Raw genomic sequence first — 15,848 nt, 5'->3', positions numbered from 1 at the left:
ATTAGCAGCCCTTCTGTAACGAGTGCAGAAGACTCTGTACCTTTGTGCTAATAATAGTCTATCCAAGTGAGGAAAGGAGTTTAATGGAAAGATAGCTGAAGGATCTCCACGCTTCCAAAAAAAAAAAAAAAAAAAAAATCTCTGTAAACAGTATTTGTTTGCTTGCTTGCTGTCAGCTTTCAGTTCCACTCAAAGGCATGCTTAGGTCACATCACCATGCCATACACCCATAACCCCCTGAGGCTTATGCTAAAAGCAAGGAAAAAAACTATTCCTTTTAAGGTTTAAAGGGGACGGTGTAGGTGGTAACCAGCACGGACTAACCCTGCCATGAGATGTTGCTCCGCAGCCTGAACTTCCCGAGGGCCTTCCTGAGGTCTTGCCCCCCCCAGCCCCAGGTTCTCCCAGGGTGAGCAAGAGGATGGAGGGAAAAAAAAGGATGGAACAAAAGCCTCCCTTTTCTCATTCCCCTTTCCCATAGCTATTCCTCATAGGTGGGTCTCAAACAGCTTTAAAGGTAGCAAACTGCTTTCTTCCCACGCGCAGCTGAGTACAGCTACAAGTAAAGAAACAGCACCATCCTATCTCAGCGAGAATGGAGGAGCGACGGAGAAGGGCTGARTACCAATGACTTCTTACTTTAAAAGCAGGGATTGTTTACTAGAAAAATGGCTAGAAGGGAGGCAGACCTTGGTATAGGGCTTTTRGCCTTTTTTAATACTAAAGGAAGTTACTTTACTATAAAGAAACAACACGGGGGGAAGAGAGAGAGGCTGAAGATGGCAAAGCAAACAACAGTCAGAGAAACAGAGCCTGGCAGGAGAGTGCTGGCCATGGTGGAGGACGAGAGATCACCAGGACTGCAGGTGAATTTGCTGGATTCACTCCAGCATCCTGGGGCCTCCACTGGGACACCGGAGTTGGAGGCAACGGTCAGCACTGCAGGTGGAAAGAGAGCCAAAGCACTAGAAATGAAAAAGGAGMGTTTACGTCAGCTAAATTTAGAGGGGAAAGAGTAACTGAGAAAAGGCATGCGCTAATGTTTATGTGCACAATGAATTTTGGGTGGGGAATCTCTTTTTTAAGACTGGTTTGTGAGGCACACTGTTAATGATGGCTTTGAGAGCTGAATCAGGGAAAGAAATATAGGCAAAAGACTGAAGAAATGGCCAGCTCTACCACAAAGGACAAAATGGAAACACTGAAGCGTGTTTTTTTGCAATCTCTCCTTCTCCAGAAACATTGACCTTCTCCCAAAGTTATGTAAGTGTTTTGTTGCAGTCATCTTGAAAACTACATTCCTCACTTTACCTTTTCCTTTTAAGACTTAGAGTGGGAAGAGGAGATGAAAGAGACCAGAGTGGGTGCCCTGGGATATATGTATGGCCTTCTCCCAGACCCAGAACTCTTCTGGCATTTTGGAGAGTCTATTGATAGATGTTTCCAAGTCATGCCCGAGGATGGCACAGGCTGCTGAGAGCTGCCAGCTGGTCATTCATGCACGGGAAGAGAAGTGGACTGTGGAAAAACTTTGCTTCTTYGCTGTCAGATGCAATGAAAAATTGCTGTTTAAAAACCTTTCTAGTTGAGAAACGACTCCAGAAAACAGGTTCTGACTGCAGAGGGATGCACAGGATCACATGTTAGAGCGTGGTGCTGCTAATGCCAAGGTCATGGGTTCAATCCCTGCACGGAGTATAGCTAACCTATATGGAGGGTTGGACTAGATGATCTCCAGAGGTCTCTTCCAACCTTACCATTCCATGATTTCTATGATTTCTACATCAAGCAATGCTGTTCGACGTAGATGTCCTTTTCCTAACAAGATCAACCCCAAAACTGTTTCTACACTGAACCATAACAGAAAGCTGTCTTAGAAAGCTATTTTATCATTTGCAAATCTCTAAGCTTTGTTTTGCCAGTTTTTATTTACAGCGTTTCGGCATCTACTCCCATGGATGCTGCCATCTCCTTTACTTACAGCTAATTCCTTGTGCACTGCAATTTCCTGAATGACTCTTCACTTTTTCGTGGATTAGACAGGAAGAATATATTTAAACCAAGATTTGTGCCTGTCAGCTAAGGGAAACTGGCCTAGGCAGTACATTTACTTACTAGACTCCGTTGAGACCTGATTTAGGTTGATTTAGCTTTATAAATGCTATCACTTGAGGCGCACTCCTAATATACAGCAGGGCTTGTGATACAGCCGAGAAGGCCAGGGAGGCAGAAGGGATTTCTTCTAGCCCAGAGACCGTCATGCTGTTTTAAGAAATGTGATGTTACACAGCTTTTTGAACCAGAGTTATGACTAGACTGCATGGGTGCCAAGATTTGGAAATCTCTAGTGCCACCACAGCTGACAYCTGCACAAATTTAATTAAGGATTAAGGGTCTGGTGGGTTTAATCCCTAAACACAAACAGATGAAACTTGCTCATTCCTAGCAGCTCAGAGTGGCTAACCAAAAAGGAAAAAAAAATCATAACTACCTAGAGAGTACTGAAARAAACCCTTCTTTTAGTATGCACATCTGGAGAAAGCAGCAGAAGGTAGATAAAATTACTCTTGGGGTGGAGGAGGGAAGGGAACTATGTCTATCTCTGGCTACCACCCCCATCCTTGTGCTCTTAGCACCAGGGATGACCAGGAGGGAAAGGAAAAGGAAAAAGGATCCTCTCATGCGGTGGGGGGAGAGGACCTCCTTCTTGTGCTAAAAATAACAAAACCCTTTTTCTTCTCTGAGCTTTGGARGACTCAGCAGGGGACAGTGAAGTCAGAGCAGTGGTGAAAGAAGAATTTTCTTGCCTGAGGAATTCGAACTTCTTTGAAAGTTGTTGGGGCAGCTTCAATTCTTTGCAGAGGAATGTGTCTCTGTTCCCTTCTTAAAAAAATCTCAGTCTTTTTGCAACTTCCCTGCCCTCTCTGAGGACAGAAAGTTCATCTCGGACCTGGGGGCTGAGCAGTGCAGGCGCACTGCTGGTCACATCCGAATGCTCAAAACCAGCCGTCCTGCACAACAAGGCAATTCCTATTTCATTTTAGGGACACAGTACTGCAAGGGGGAGATATTGGTGCAGAAAGGAGAAAGAATCACAGAGAACAGAATAAGAAAGGCTCAAGACTTGATGGATAACTAACAAAACAAATAAAGGAAAAACTCTATTTCACTTGGTATTTTAATAATGTTTTCGTTTTCTACAAAAGTAGGCTTTTAAAAATAGCCTTCTATGCACTTACAAAACAAACCTAATCCCGACATGGTTTTTACTGGCCAACCTGAACTCTTGGCTAGACTTGTCTGGGACAGGGATTTCAGAAAATCTTCCTAGCTTTCTTATAAAAACGCATGAAGATCATGGTCAACTACTCTATCAGCAGCATTACTGTGCATTATAAAATGCAGATGTTACTGCTGAAAAAAAAAATAAAACTCACCTCACTGATGACACCTAGTGTTTTTCCAAATCACAGCAAAGTGCTTATAAAGCGCTGCACAAGGGTCTGCACCATGAAGGCTTTGTCATGCCCAAGGTACCTGCAGAAAGGTGCAGATGGGGCTTTCCCAGTTTGTTCTCCACATTGCTACTTAGCTTCAAAGTCCTGTGATTTTACAGGCTCCAGAAGAGTGGACCTTGTACCTTGCCTAGCTGACATCCCTTTTCCACAGCTATGTAAATGAAGATTAATTGCTTAGGGGAACACTTCCCTGCTGTGAAGGCAGTGGGAAGGAGGCTGACCTCCAAGGGACTTGCATCTGCTGGTGGGGCACACAGAAGCCGCTGATTACAGGCTTGCCACTTGCCCAGCAGGACCRAAGCCCATGAAGATGCCAAGCCTGAGAAGGAGGGCTGGCATGATGGTATTGCTTGCTGGGAAGCACCTATTGGAATCATGAGCGGTATAGATTACACCGATGGAAACAGCAAAAGGTACGGTAGCATGTGAAGAGAGTGACCTATTTTTGTATGTTTAATTTAGAGATGGTGAGGACAATGCTGTCCCAAGACCCAGATAAGCAAGAAGCTCCTTCCAGGCCCTTAAATTACACCTTCTCATGAAGGTYAAAGTCCTTTGCCGGCACAGCTGGTAAATATTGCAAATCCCTCAAAATCTGATTCTCCTAGAGGATGTTTGTGCAAGAAGATATACTAATGTAAAGAGCAAACCACAGCATTAGATACAGCATTTCATACAGTGTTGAAGYTGACTCCTTTTGCTAGCAATATCTGATGGTAGAAAGCACTGGAAACGCAAGAAATGCTTTCTGCTAAAGCTCAGTAGAAGAGATGAAGCTCTGATTGTGGTTATATAACAAGAATAAGAATAGTAGCTTCCCTTTTCATTAGTTTGGAGAAGCAGCTAAGATGAACTTAACAGTTGTCACTTTTAGCGGTGAGTGCACAACTGCATTTTCTGRCAGAGCCAGGAAGGCAGCTATAAAACTGTGTGGCATAAAACATGGAGTCAGACTCTTCAGCTGAAATAGAAAKCTCAACATCAATATGTAAAGGCCTTTTATGATATGAAGTAAAAAAGGCCAGTTAAAAAGAAAAATAAGTAAATCAGATGCAAGGCCGTTGTACAGGAGTCCTCTCGATCCCTGTCAAGGGGCAAGTAGGAGATTTAGCTGTTTATCAGAAGTTGTACAGTCTCRTTTCCATCCTCCCCCATCGGGAAGGTGGAAACCCAGCCAAAGCAAGGGAGAGGATCACAAAAGAGTGAAAGAACCAATGCACTTCCCCAAATCTCCTAATCCTCACATGCCGATGCCCAAACAAACAGGACCAGTCACATGCATTTAAAAATGCCAATGCCCAAACTAATTCCTGCAGGGTCAGAGCCAGTGGATTAAGTTTTATGAATTGATGTAAAGTGTAGGTCTGCTAGGAAAGGGGACTCAGGGAACGATACCYTGACTGCTTTCTATTTACGGTGCCAGCCTGCTTCCCAGGTCAGAGGGGCTGAAACAAACCAGTCCGAATCCCGCCACCTCCAAGAGCGCGGCCAGGCTGGCTTCTCCCACGTCTACACATCAACAGGAGTCAACGACCCGTAAGTCAAGCGCTGGCTTCACTTACACTTGCTTTATTTGTTTTTGTTGACGAGTACCAACAAAATAACCCAACGGCAAAGTTCAGCGTCACTTCTGTACCTTTGCCACTTAGATGCAAGAAGCCTCTCTTCCCGGAGCCACCTTTCCTCGGACGTAGGCASCCCTCCTCCGCGGCCCAGGGCCCTACTCCGCCAAGGAAGCATCCTGGGCATCCTACTGCCGAATTACAGAGGGGGCAGACGGGGACCTGTTCACTGCTTTCTTACTGGGAGAGAAAAAAAAAAACCCACAGTATTTTAGAGGCAATTTTAGTAAAYGCATTTTTCCCCCTTCCTCCCTCCCCTTCTTTATTTATTTTTATCCCAGCTGTCCTGTACCCTTGAAATACTCATCATTCCTTTACCTTAGCCCTGCTCTGCTAGCTATACGTTTCATGCCCAGCACTGCTTGCATGGCAGCACAAATCATGAGGARCTCCATCAAGGTACATGGAACCATGCCAGAAGGAGAGAGAGAGAGARAAAAAAAAATCAGCCTAATTTTTTCCTTATTAATCTGCTCCATGTGTTCTCCATTTTCTTTTCCATTAGGCGAATAGCCATTTTGCAGCTGTTTTTCAGTGCTGAGGGTGCAAAAGCGTATAACATATTGCAGAGATGGAAGCAGGTGACCGATTTCAGCTGCTCGAATTGCRCGAGGCGGTCGGGCTGCCTCCCAGTCCTCCCTCCATCAGACTCCAAGGCAACGGAGGTTTCACGGACCAGCACTAAAGCCGGTCACAGAAAGTTTTTTTTTTGCACTGCTTGTACTTTCATTCCACCTTCGCGTAAAGGCAGACTGCAGAAAACCCGTTTTACTTCGAARGGATTTTTCAGCTTTGCTTGTTTTTCCATCAAAGCAGAGCGCGTTATTGCATTCTTTCCTCTCGCTCGCCCCCTTCGCTCCGCTGCAGGGCAGAGTCCAAGGATTCTTTCCCATTACTCTGCTTTGTTATGCTGCAGCTTTCCAAAATTTGGCTATGTCTTTGAAAGTGTTGAAAAATAGCAAAAAATGAAATGAATAAAAGGGAGAACTGCCAAATCTTAGATACAATTTCCCCTATTACCTTTTGTGACAAAACACGGAAACCAAGCGGGGAAAAAAAATGCTTTTAAGACGTAAATCCTTCTTTTAGTAGCATTTCACGAGAGCAGAAACACAAACTATCCACTTAAAGCGGAGCGCAAACGTTTTCGAGAAACCGCTGCCCCGCTTTCTCCCGGGAAGCCGAGCTCCCTCTTCGCCCTCCAGTTCCTCCATCTCGCAGCTTTAGGCAGCGGACGGGATGCCGGGGCACTCTCACCGCGGCATTTCCATTTTTACCAGCTAAATAAGGAAAATAAGGGGGCTCCAGTAATCCCCCAGGAAACGTTGCTTCTCTTTGGGCAACACGCCTGAATGACAGTTTACACTGAAAGGAGGAGCACAGCGCAGGACCGGCAATTTCATTGCAGCTRTTTTTCGCTTGTGCTCACCTAAGGCGCAGCATGTGCAGCAGTTACGGGCTCTCCAGAGAGTCAGAGCAYGYGAAACGGAGAAAGCAATAACAAGCRCCGCTGTTAAAACGTCTATTTYTGAATAGACGTTTTTGATCGCTCTTCAGTCAGCGCGTAGTTTTTCCCCTTGACGAGCTGCCTCGTACCTCTTTGAGCACAGCTAACGAAGAGCCGCCGTCCCTACCAGGGAGGAAAGGCTCTGGAGGTGATTAATGCAGAAAAGAGTATCTATTATTAATAGTTGCCTTTTCTACACCCACCACTTTAACGGCGGCTCCCGCTGCTACCTCATCCCTTATCATCCAGCAGCATGGTGGGTGGCCGCAAATCCTGGCCGGACTGCTATTTTGTTACTGCACTGAACAAGTAGCTCTTGGTAACAGATAAAATAGACATATTTAACCCAAGGCAGAAAGGACGCTCTCCTACTCTCCCTCCTTCACCTGCTCTTTGCCTCCCCCTTGTTACTGCCAGCATGCTTGCTATTTTTCACTTGGGAAAACTACAACCACACATCAGTAGCAGCAGTAACACCATAAGTAGCAAGACAGCATTAGCAAAGCCCATCCATTACCACAAAGCATGACAACCACGGAGCACCTTAATTGAAAGCTTAACCTGCCCATACATCTCATAATTACTGGCCTATTATTGGCTTTCTTTACACATTATTGCTATTATACACTCTGCAAGTCRCCTTTCAAAGCCACAGCACGAGAGAGATCCATTTCGCTAGTTACAGGATTTCACCAGTTTGATGATAATTTTCTCCTCGGCTGCCCTGGGCCAGCACTTGGTCAGGAGTCAGCTCTGCGCTTCTCACCACTTGCAGCAGCAGGTCTCAGCAGCAGCGATTTTGCAGAAGAAAGTCAGCTCAGCTGTCAGCAGCAGCTACCAGCAATTAGAGGGATTTTAGTTTCACCTGGTAGCAAGCATTTGGGCCAACACCAAGCATTTTGGCATGCTGACGTAGATASTTGGTGTCCAGGTGAGATAAAGTACCAAGAGCTATAGGACAGACTGGAAACAGTCCTTAAAGCTTGTTCTGGACCCCCTAGCTGTAGCTTATAGCTACCTAAATTTGAAAACCACTATGCTTCTTGGGTATCTCCTATACTCCACTCTATAAAAGCAGTGGGTAAACCCTATAGGTGAGTTCATACAACATGAAAGGAGCTCAGCTACTGATCCATGCTGAGAGTTTTCCCTAGGAAATTAGTGCCATCACCCCATAGAGCCGTTTATGCAGGGCCTCACGGTGCTGTACACATCTGGAGGGAAGGGGAGCGTGGGAAACAGCGCAAAGCAGAGCTCCTGTATTTCGCATGGGTGATAACGTGTACCACATATTTCAGTGTATTTGAAGGATTGCTTGCTTGCCACATCTTATCTTGCTCATACTGAAAAATACCCTTTAAAAATGTAACTGGCTTTTCAGTGGATTATTTCTTACAGAAAAAAAAAAAGATAAATAAATAAATAAATAAATCTCAATCAAGGCTATTTCAAACCCTTCCTCTACAGGACAGCCCACCCCAGCCCCAGTTTATAAGTGGGAAAATGCACAGGGGCATTGGCTGCCTGATGCTAACTGGGGACACCTGCCGTGTGGCAGGTGCACTCCTGAAAAAAGGCTCCAGAGCTGAAACSGACTGTTTTAGTCAAGCAGCTCTCCTGCATATTGGCATTTTCATTGTGCCTGCCTTAATTCTGCAGTTACCTCTTCCCCCTTGCACTGACTCACCTGTTCTGYGCCACTTTTCCAAGTTTCAGCTCTTACTAGTAAAATTTGCTTCTTCAGTCACTYCACAATCTACAGATTTCATGCCTTAAAACACCAAAACCTCCCTCTTTCCCCCGGAAAGAGTGCACCTCCAAACTCAAAAGTTGTACTTCTGAGTACAAACTCAAAAGCTTTTGGTCCCAGTGCATATTCACCTTAAAAATGAGATTTCAGAAGGCAAAGATGCCTGTTGCTCCTCCTCGGGAGCCTGCTTGGCCAGAGACTCTCGCATTATGTCACTCAGATTCAATTTCATTTTCCTTTGGATTAAATATTGCTGCAGACACCTAATGCTTTCACTCCAGTGCATAAAAATAGAGAGTCCTCTCATCTACTTACCCCCCCCCTTTGCCCCTTGCCTATTGCAGTACAGCAGAAAAGTCGCAGCGAGYGTTTCTGGTGTCTCACCCAGCTCCGGCGGCCCAGCCGCCTGCGGTGGGACAGCTCGAGGTGAGCCCCACRCCATTCCCCGGGTGGGCTGCAGCCTGTGCACCCGAAACCGGAGAGCGCCCGGGCACTGCGAACTGCTGCCTCCTTTTAACGTGCTCCTTTCCTTTGAGTGCTTGAGCGCAGAGTACTTATCTTTTATATATATGTATATATATGTGTATATATATATATGTATTGTTTATATATAAGAGTAAGAGGCTCTACTTTGCAAAGGGTATCACCACTTTAAATTGCATTTACATATGTGGCCTTTCCCTGGATAACTTCCCTCACCTGCTGGCTATGAGCTGGTCTGTCTGCCCCCAGTGCTCTCCTTCCTGCTGCTCCTAGAAGCCCAAAACCACATTTTTACTGGGGCAAACTACATAATGCAGATAGAGAGACGTCCACAAAGAAGCATACAGAAAGAGGGGCTCAGTGGGATATAGTCAGGGTTTCAGGCATGATATCACATCCTTTAAACCAGTCCTAAAGAACTTAAAAAAAAAAAAAAAAAAAAAAAAAAAAACTCACCCCATTCAGGGTTACTCTGGAAATGGGGGGAAACCCCCCAAATAACAAAGCCAACCACAGCAAATCCTGGGCCTGCAGCGTTAAAGCAGCCAGGACATCTCAGACCAAGAAGCTGGAATTGGTCACTGCAGGGCTGTTTAAAGCTTGTCTTCCCCATAAGATACTGAACCTTGAGCGAAGCGGTTTTGCCTTCAGTCTCGCCACCTGCTCAGCCTCAGCTGGGAAGGGGAGAGAGGAAATTTGGCTGCTCCAAATGCAGTTCAAAGGTGGTGGCAATGACAACACTCATGAGAGTCTATTTAAAAGCAAGCCACCCTTTCCAGCCTTACTAACGCTCTTTTTTCTCCCTCCACCCTTYGGCTTGCTGGGTTACAAGGGATCTGGGAATATTAACATAGCCCACTGCACAAGCGCCGCGCTGTAAATGCTGATCGGGGAAGAAGAGCATATGGAGAAGAGACGCTCATTAAATAGACTATTACTTCATGTAATGAATTCCAGGAAAACATCTGTTATTTTGATTACTGGCATTAAGAGCGGGAACTGCCAGTCCAGCACTTGAGATAAGGAAGAGGCCAGATAGACTTAAATAGCAAATCTTAGTCTGACTTATTATGTAATTATCAGCTCCCCATCACCAGGAGATCCGGACGTCTCAAGCAGCCAAAAATAGAGCAGCATCGCTCACGCTTTCTTCCCAGCCCGTGGGAGAAACGACTCGAGTCACTTGCTTACRTTTGGGTGAGCAGCGTTAGCAAAAGGAAAATAAATAGATAAATAAAAAAGRGATCCCCCACCCACGCGGAAGCGATGGCGCTGCCCCCCACCCCGAGCTGCTGCGGTGGCTGCGATGGAGCGAATATTTTCACCCCGGTTCGACTTTGGCCTGAGCGGTCTGGAGGGGCTGCCGCGGGAAAGYGGGCGCCTCTCCCCAGCGCGAGCCCTGGCAGCCCTGCCCGCAGAAATGCCATTTTAATTTTTATTTCAGGCTACAGCCACGAGGCATGCCAGGTTAAGGAGAGGAGATAACCGCTGAGCCAAGCCCTGCTGCTGCTGCGGCACATGGAAAAACAAGGTCCAAACAGGCCCRCCGTGGGATGCAAGAGCACCTTCCAAATTTTCCAGTTTGAGCCCTTCTCTTACGCTAGTTTGGAAATACCACTGCAGTCAAAAGGGAAGCGAGGCYGTGGGAGTTTCTCCACTGGAAATCTTGGTTGCTAATTCTAGCTGGACAGGAACAACTTCACTCAGAAGAAAATGTCTCGGCGCATCAGCAACACCCGAGCATGGCATGGCATGGCAACCAAACTGAGAGCGACCGCCTGCCAGGCACCTTGGGCAGCGCTCAGAAGCTGTTCCAGGAAAAATCGTTGTGCAGCGAGAATAAATCCAGAGCAGCACAAAAACAAAGACTCTCTGAGGAAACGGCCTGTGCCAGCAGGGACACATACCAATGCAACCTCAAAAAAAAAAAAAAAAAAAAAAAAAAAAAAAAAAAAAGAGAGAGAGAGAGAGAGAGAAACCTGCTCGCTACTTCTCTTCTCTCGCCCACTTGCCTGGCAGGGGAAATCTATTTCAAACTTTCAGCAAGTTATTGATCTCAAAAACTTTGTTAGTATCAGGGTCTGTTTCTGTGCGTTTAAGTTTACGTTGTTTTTGTTATTCTACCAAACTAATCACTGCCTGAGTCTGCTGACCGCTGCCCATCACCAGTGTAACCACCTGGCTGCTACGGCCAGCTGGACTCCACCTCTCGTGCGGGGGTCATGCTCAGTATAAAACCCAGCTGTTTGCGTCCCTGCTATTCATGTGTCCCAGGTTCATAAAAACCACTTACAACCCCATCCAACCTCCAGAATACACTAATTCACAGACAGTTCATGCTAACTTATTCCTGTGCCAAGATCGACACTTAGCTTGAATAGCTCTTTTCCTTCCCAGATATGTTTAAAGATAACGGTCATATCGCCTTCAGTCATCTTCTACTGGGTTTAACAAGTCAATCCAAGTCTGCTCTCACAAGGAAAAATTTTGATCCCCTTTTCCTCCGTATACTCAGCTTTGAATTCTTKCATCTGCACGCTAAGTATTGAGAAACGCACAGGAATCCAGACGAGATGTCACCTACAACGAAGGGTAACAGTCCTTCCCTGCATCTGCTGGGAATTCCTCTCTTGAGGAAATGCCTTTTCCTGCYGGTATCCAGCTGATTAATATACTCAGCTCTTTTCCTCCATCGTTTCCAGTTGATGAGCTGCTGGTGTTTACAGCTTCCCTGTGCAGAGGTAACTCAACAGAGCTGAAAGCGAGGACCACCAGCAGCTTGGTCACATCTGGGTTGTTGTCACTAGACTTGGCTGGCCACGCTCCACATGTTATTTTATTTATTACACAGAGTTGGCTGTTTTGCCTGCAGTTCTGGTTGCTTAACAGTTTCCGTCATAAGCTCCTGTTTTCATTTGTTTTCGATTTACCAAACTCAAACTGTTCAGACTCACATTTTCCACACTTCTGGTCTGCTTTGGGCTGGATTTTTTCTCTGTTTCAGGAAATGGGGATCATCTGTTTTCCAAGAGCAAGCCCAAGAAAAATTAGTTGTTAACGTTAAATACATCCATCTGCTTCTTTGAGAAGTTTTACCACCTGCCTACAGTGGAAAGGAACCTGAGATTTGGCAAGGAGAAGCTCTAAGAAAGCATCTTCTGCTGTCCCCAGAGGAAAATCTACCTACGCTTCGCTCAGTATGAATTTTTGAGAATTCCCATTTTTGTATGCATCTGCTAGCACACCTCTCCAAACATTCCCAAGAGGGTCAGGGACACTCCCTGGCATGGATGAGAAGGGCTGGGACGCGTCACCCTCAGGGTGATGCACCATCAGCTACGGAGCTACAGCCCCTCTGTTCTTAGTGGTCATGTCTGTGGGTCATTCAGTCCAGCCAAAGGTGCTGAGGACTGAAGGGCATCTTCTGAAGGTTTGCTTTAAGTGGAAGAACACATCTGACTTTTTAACTAAATACATTAACACTGCCGCACAACCACACATAAAGTAAAAATGTTTCAGAATAAAAAAAAAATCTACATATTGCCTAAGACTCTTTCCCTCAAAGAAATTCGCTCTCAGAACATTTTTCCATGAGTTACAGGCACCAGTTTCTGTCACAAGGGATATATCCCCATGCTAGCACTGGATAAAATTAGTACCACACCCACGTTAYAAAACAAATAAAAAATTGCACCTGACCTCTGAATCTTTAGTAAGCAATAATACATGTTAACACATGGATAAAAGTGACAAGGAGAACGTACGTATCCCACCACCAAACTCTCTGCTTATACCTTGCTCTCCCGACCAGGACAGCCAGAACGTGAGTGCACGGACCGAGGCCGTGAACAAAGTGCAAACTGTGAAATAACCACCACCAGTTTTTTGAGATGACCCAGGAGGGTGCCTCTTGGTCCCGCCTCAGGATTTTACCTGCTACATCCACCTGCTGAACTGAAGCACCGTGGCCAACTTGGATTTCCTCCTTGGGGGGGGGGGGGGGGGGAAGAAAAAAAAGAAAAAAAAAGAAAGAAAAGAAAGGCCATATTTAAAATGTTGCAGAACACAAACCTGTGCCTCCCCCTCCCTCTCCCCCTTAGCTTGCCTGGGTTTCCYGTAATCATGAAAGGACGACAGGAAAAGCAGAATGGCTCACCTGCACGTGGAACCAGTAGAGACCAGGCGTATAAAAAAAGAGGAGGACAAAAAAAGTGTTAAATAAAGAAAGTGATACAGTTCCTGCTTCATGCCAGCCCAAGGCAATAAATACATTAAGACTCAAATAAGTATCTTCTTCTTATCTGAACCTTTATTTAACCATAGCTTTAACTATAAAAATCAAAATTCTTTTTCCGCTGATTCATGGTAAAACAAAAGGTTTACGCTTGTGGTCTAAACCCCCAGTCAGGAAAATTGGACCATATAACTGTTTTATACAAAGCTTCAGCAGAAACAACGTTGCTGGCTAGTTACCCCTCAGGCTCAGGACACAGATCAAAGACTGCTCTCACACTTCTAACATACTGACCTGGCCAATTTTTTTCCAGATTTCTTTGACTGACTTCTGACATCCCAATTGCAGTCGCCTGATTTTGAAGATGTGGAACTGCAGGTTTCCCCAGGCCAGGGAGCTCTAATTTTGGATGCCCTGAGCACGGTAGGCTCTGCACTCAGTCATGCAAGTGCCTGGCTGCACGTGAGGAGTCTAAATAACTTGAAAGGAGCAGCTCAGGTAAATACAGTTATACATACACCTTTCCTAGYCACCGGGTCAGAACACAGGTGCCAGAAGCTTTCACCTAACTTATGCTCCCCTCTCTGGCTACAGAARTTATTCACTAAAGAAGAAAAACAAACAATAGGTAGTTTAATTTTATTCCTAAGGATTTTTTATTCTGTTTGAGTGAAGCAATACATGTCTCTGTGAAATGGGAAGCAGCAGTTAATACTGTACATTTTTATGCAGCATCCAGTCTAACATAGCAACAGAGAAGTGCACAAAATTCTTCCATGTTGTAGCAGGCCTTTAAAGACAGATTTACCCGAAATCAGTATTTCTGCAAAATTACATGCTGATGGTAATAAATCTGGTATTTCAGTATTTCATAGCATTTTTTTTTTGGCTCTCCTGCTATCTCATTTAGCATTCTAGCCTACATCATTCGAAGTAACCAGCTTGCTGCTGGCTTCAGAAGACACAGTACTAATAGTATGTGACGTTAGCAGTATAAAAATGAAGCAGTTCTTTGCACGTACCTCAAGCCCACCATTTTTCTGAGACACATTACTAGCACCAGCATGTGTGCAAGAGATGACTGCGAAGTCACCTCGTAGGTTAAAGAGAAGAAGGGAAAACTTTGAATACGGCTCGGCTCAACAATGTTTTTGAGCAGTTACGGCTGTAACTCCCCAGGGCTTCGTCTGCCCAAGGAGAGCACCAATTACAGCAGAAGCAAGTCTCAGTCCTCACGAAGATTAGTCCTACTGACGCCGTGTAGAGCCRCAGAGTCGGCAAGTTTGGGTGCCTTCCAGCCCTTCCTGCGCTGCTTTGGTTTTAGTTTGTTCTTTGGTCATGTTTCAACCTCGTATCCTGTCTACACAATTGCAAACAAGTTTTGTATTACCTTTTTTGTTATTAAAAAAAAGCTTTTATGATTTCCATCTGGTTTTTGCATGAGGAGAATGAAAAAAAGAGAAATTACTTCTTCAGATCAGCCGATGTGTACAGAAACCTTTGAAGTGCTGTTGGTGCTCCCTGTGCAACGCAATCTATGATACATTAACTGGAATAAAATGAAAATATGAACATAAACTCACAAGTCCAGGCGCTTGTTGGATGTCTGAATRCTACTAGACTCACTGGACCAAATATTTGCACTACTACATCCAGAGAAACTCCTGGTTTCTACTACGATATATTGATATTACTTGGAGAAGAATGTATTTCGTTCAATTTGCTGTCTACAGTTGAAGGTCAGAGATTGAGAGGAAGGGTGTGGAAGATATGCTTTAAAAAGAAAAAAATGAGTAGAAAAGAAAGAATGCAATCAGGGATAAAACGCTTGGACGGTATTGTGAACTAACCACAGACAACAGTCCTGTAGCTACTGTGGAGCTTTCTCTCCAAAACGATGTTTTACAGTGGCTTGCAGGAGGAGACATCCACCTGGGGTACTTCAGGAGAGGAGAGGAGAAGAATCCCCCTTGAAGCAGCAAGTGATATACAGCAGTCAAGGCTTTACTTTTACCAACAAATTGTCAAGCCAGCTGTGAAAGTCCATCCTTTTAATCACATTAGGACATAAACATGTTTAACCAACTTTAAGTCTGAAGGTGCTTTAAAYGTTTCTACAGCTAGTATTGTATATAGCACCTTGCATTTTGACATTCAGGTGACTGCACTAGCGCTGAGGTAAAAWCCAAACTTCTATCACTAAACTGCGTAAGCAAGCAGTTGCACAATCAGTCCGTCTGTTTAGGTTTAGCAAGCTGCTTATTTAAAAAACAAATCCAAAAAGAATTTGATTAAAAGCTAGTTCTGATTTTCTCGCTGTCCGGACTACCGTTGGGCCCAGCAGAAGCTGCGGTCCTGCCCGCTCCCAGTGCTTCCGGTCACTGTCCAGAAGAAAGCTGCCAAAACACGAACGCTGCTTCTTACAGGTAGCAGAAGTATTTAGCAGCTGCTAGCGCTCTCTTTCATGGTTTCTTCCTTCTGCTGGCATCGACACGCGTGGCTACAGATGCCGTGGTGCTGCCCCAGCATCTGCTCGTTTCCTTCAGTGCAAGCTGGAAGCCTCTTCCCATGCCTGGACCCATCTGCACAAAGACAAATCTGAAGGCTGCCTCGTGACTGCCATTTAAACATACAAAGAGTCTGATGGCCTAACCTACAAGGCTGCAGCTATTTGGTATTATTAACTGGAGAAGACACCAAGAAAATAATTACTGGAAAGTTTTCTTTCGACATA

The 15,848-nt window shown here is 45.1% G+C and overlaps 1 long non-coding RNA gene across 2 annotated transcripts; it reads right to left on the bottom strand.

Annotated features, from left to right (window-relative positions):
* Positions 1 to 659: 659 nt before the first annotated feature.
* On the bottom strand, positions 660 to 9,818 carry LOC146594905 (uncharacterized). 2 transcript variants are annotated; one of them, XR_014896060.1, is made up of 3 exons: positions 9,731 to 9,818; positions 5,081 to 5,316; positions 660 to 965 (listed from the first exon to the last, which is right to left on the bottom strand). It is a non-coding gene; the product is annotated as an uncharacterized LOC146594905 (long non-coding RNA). The 2 variants fall into 2 exon arrangements; XR_014896059.1 differs by lacking the exon at positions 660 to 965 and having other exon boundaries at positions 5,068 to 5,316.
* Positions 9,819 to 15,848: the final 6,030 nt, after the last annotated feature.

Source organism: Rhea americana, unplaced genomic scaffold (genome assembly GCF_003343005.1).
Source record: "Rhea americana isolate MKP2758 unplaced genomic scaffold, rheAme1 scaffold_244, whole genome shotgun sequence".
Lineage (NCBI taxonomy): Eukaryota > Metazoa > Chordata > Aves > Rheiformes > Rheidae > Rhea > Rhea americana.
Note: the sequence above shows the minus strand (reverse complement) of the source record. Positions and strands in the feature narration are given on the sequence as shown.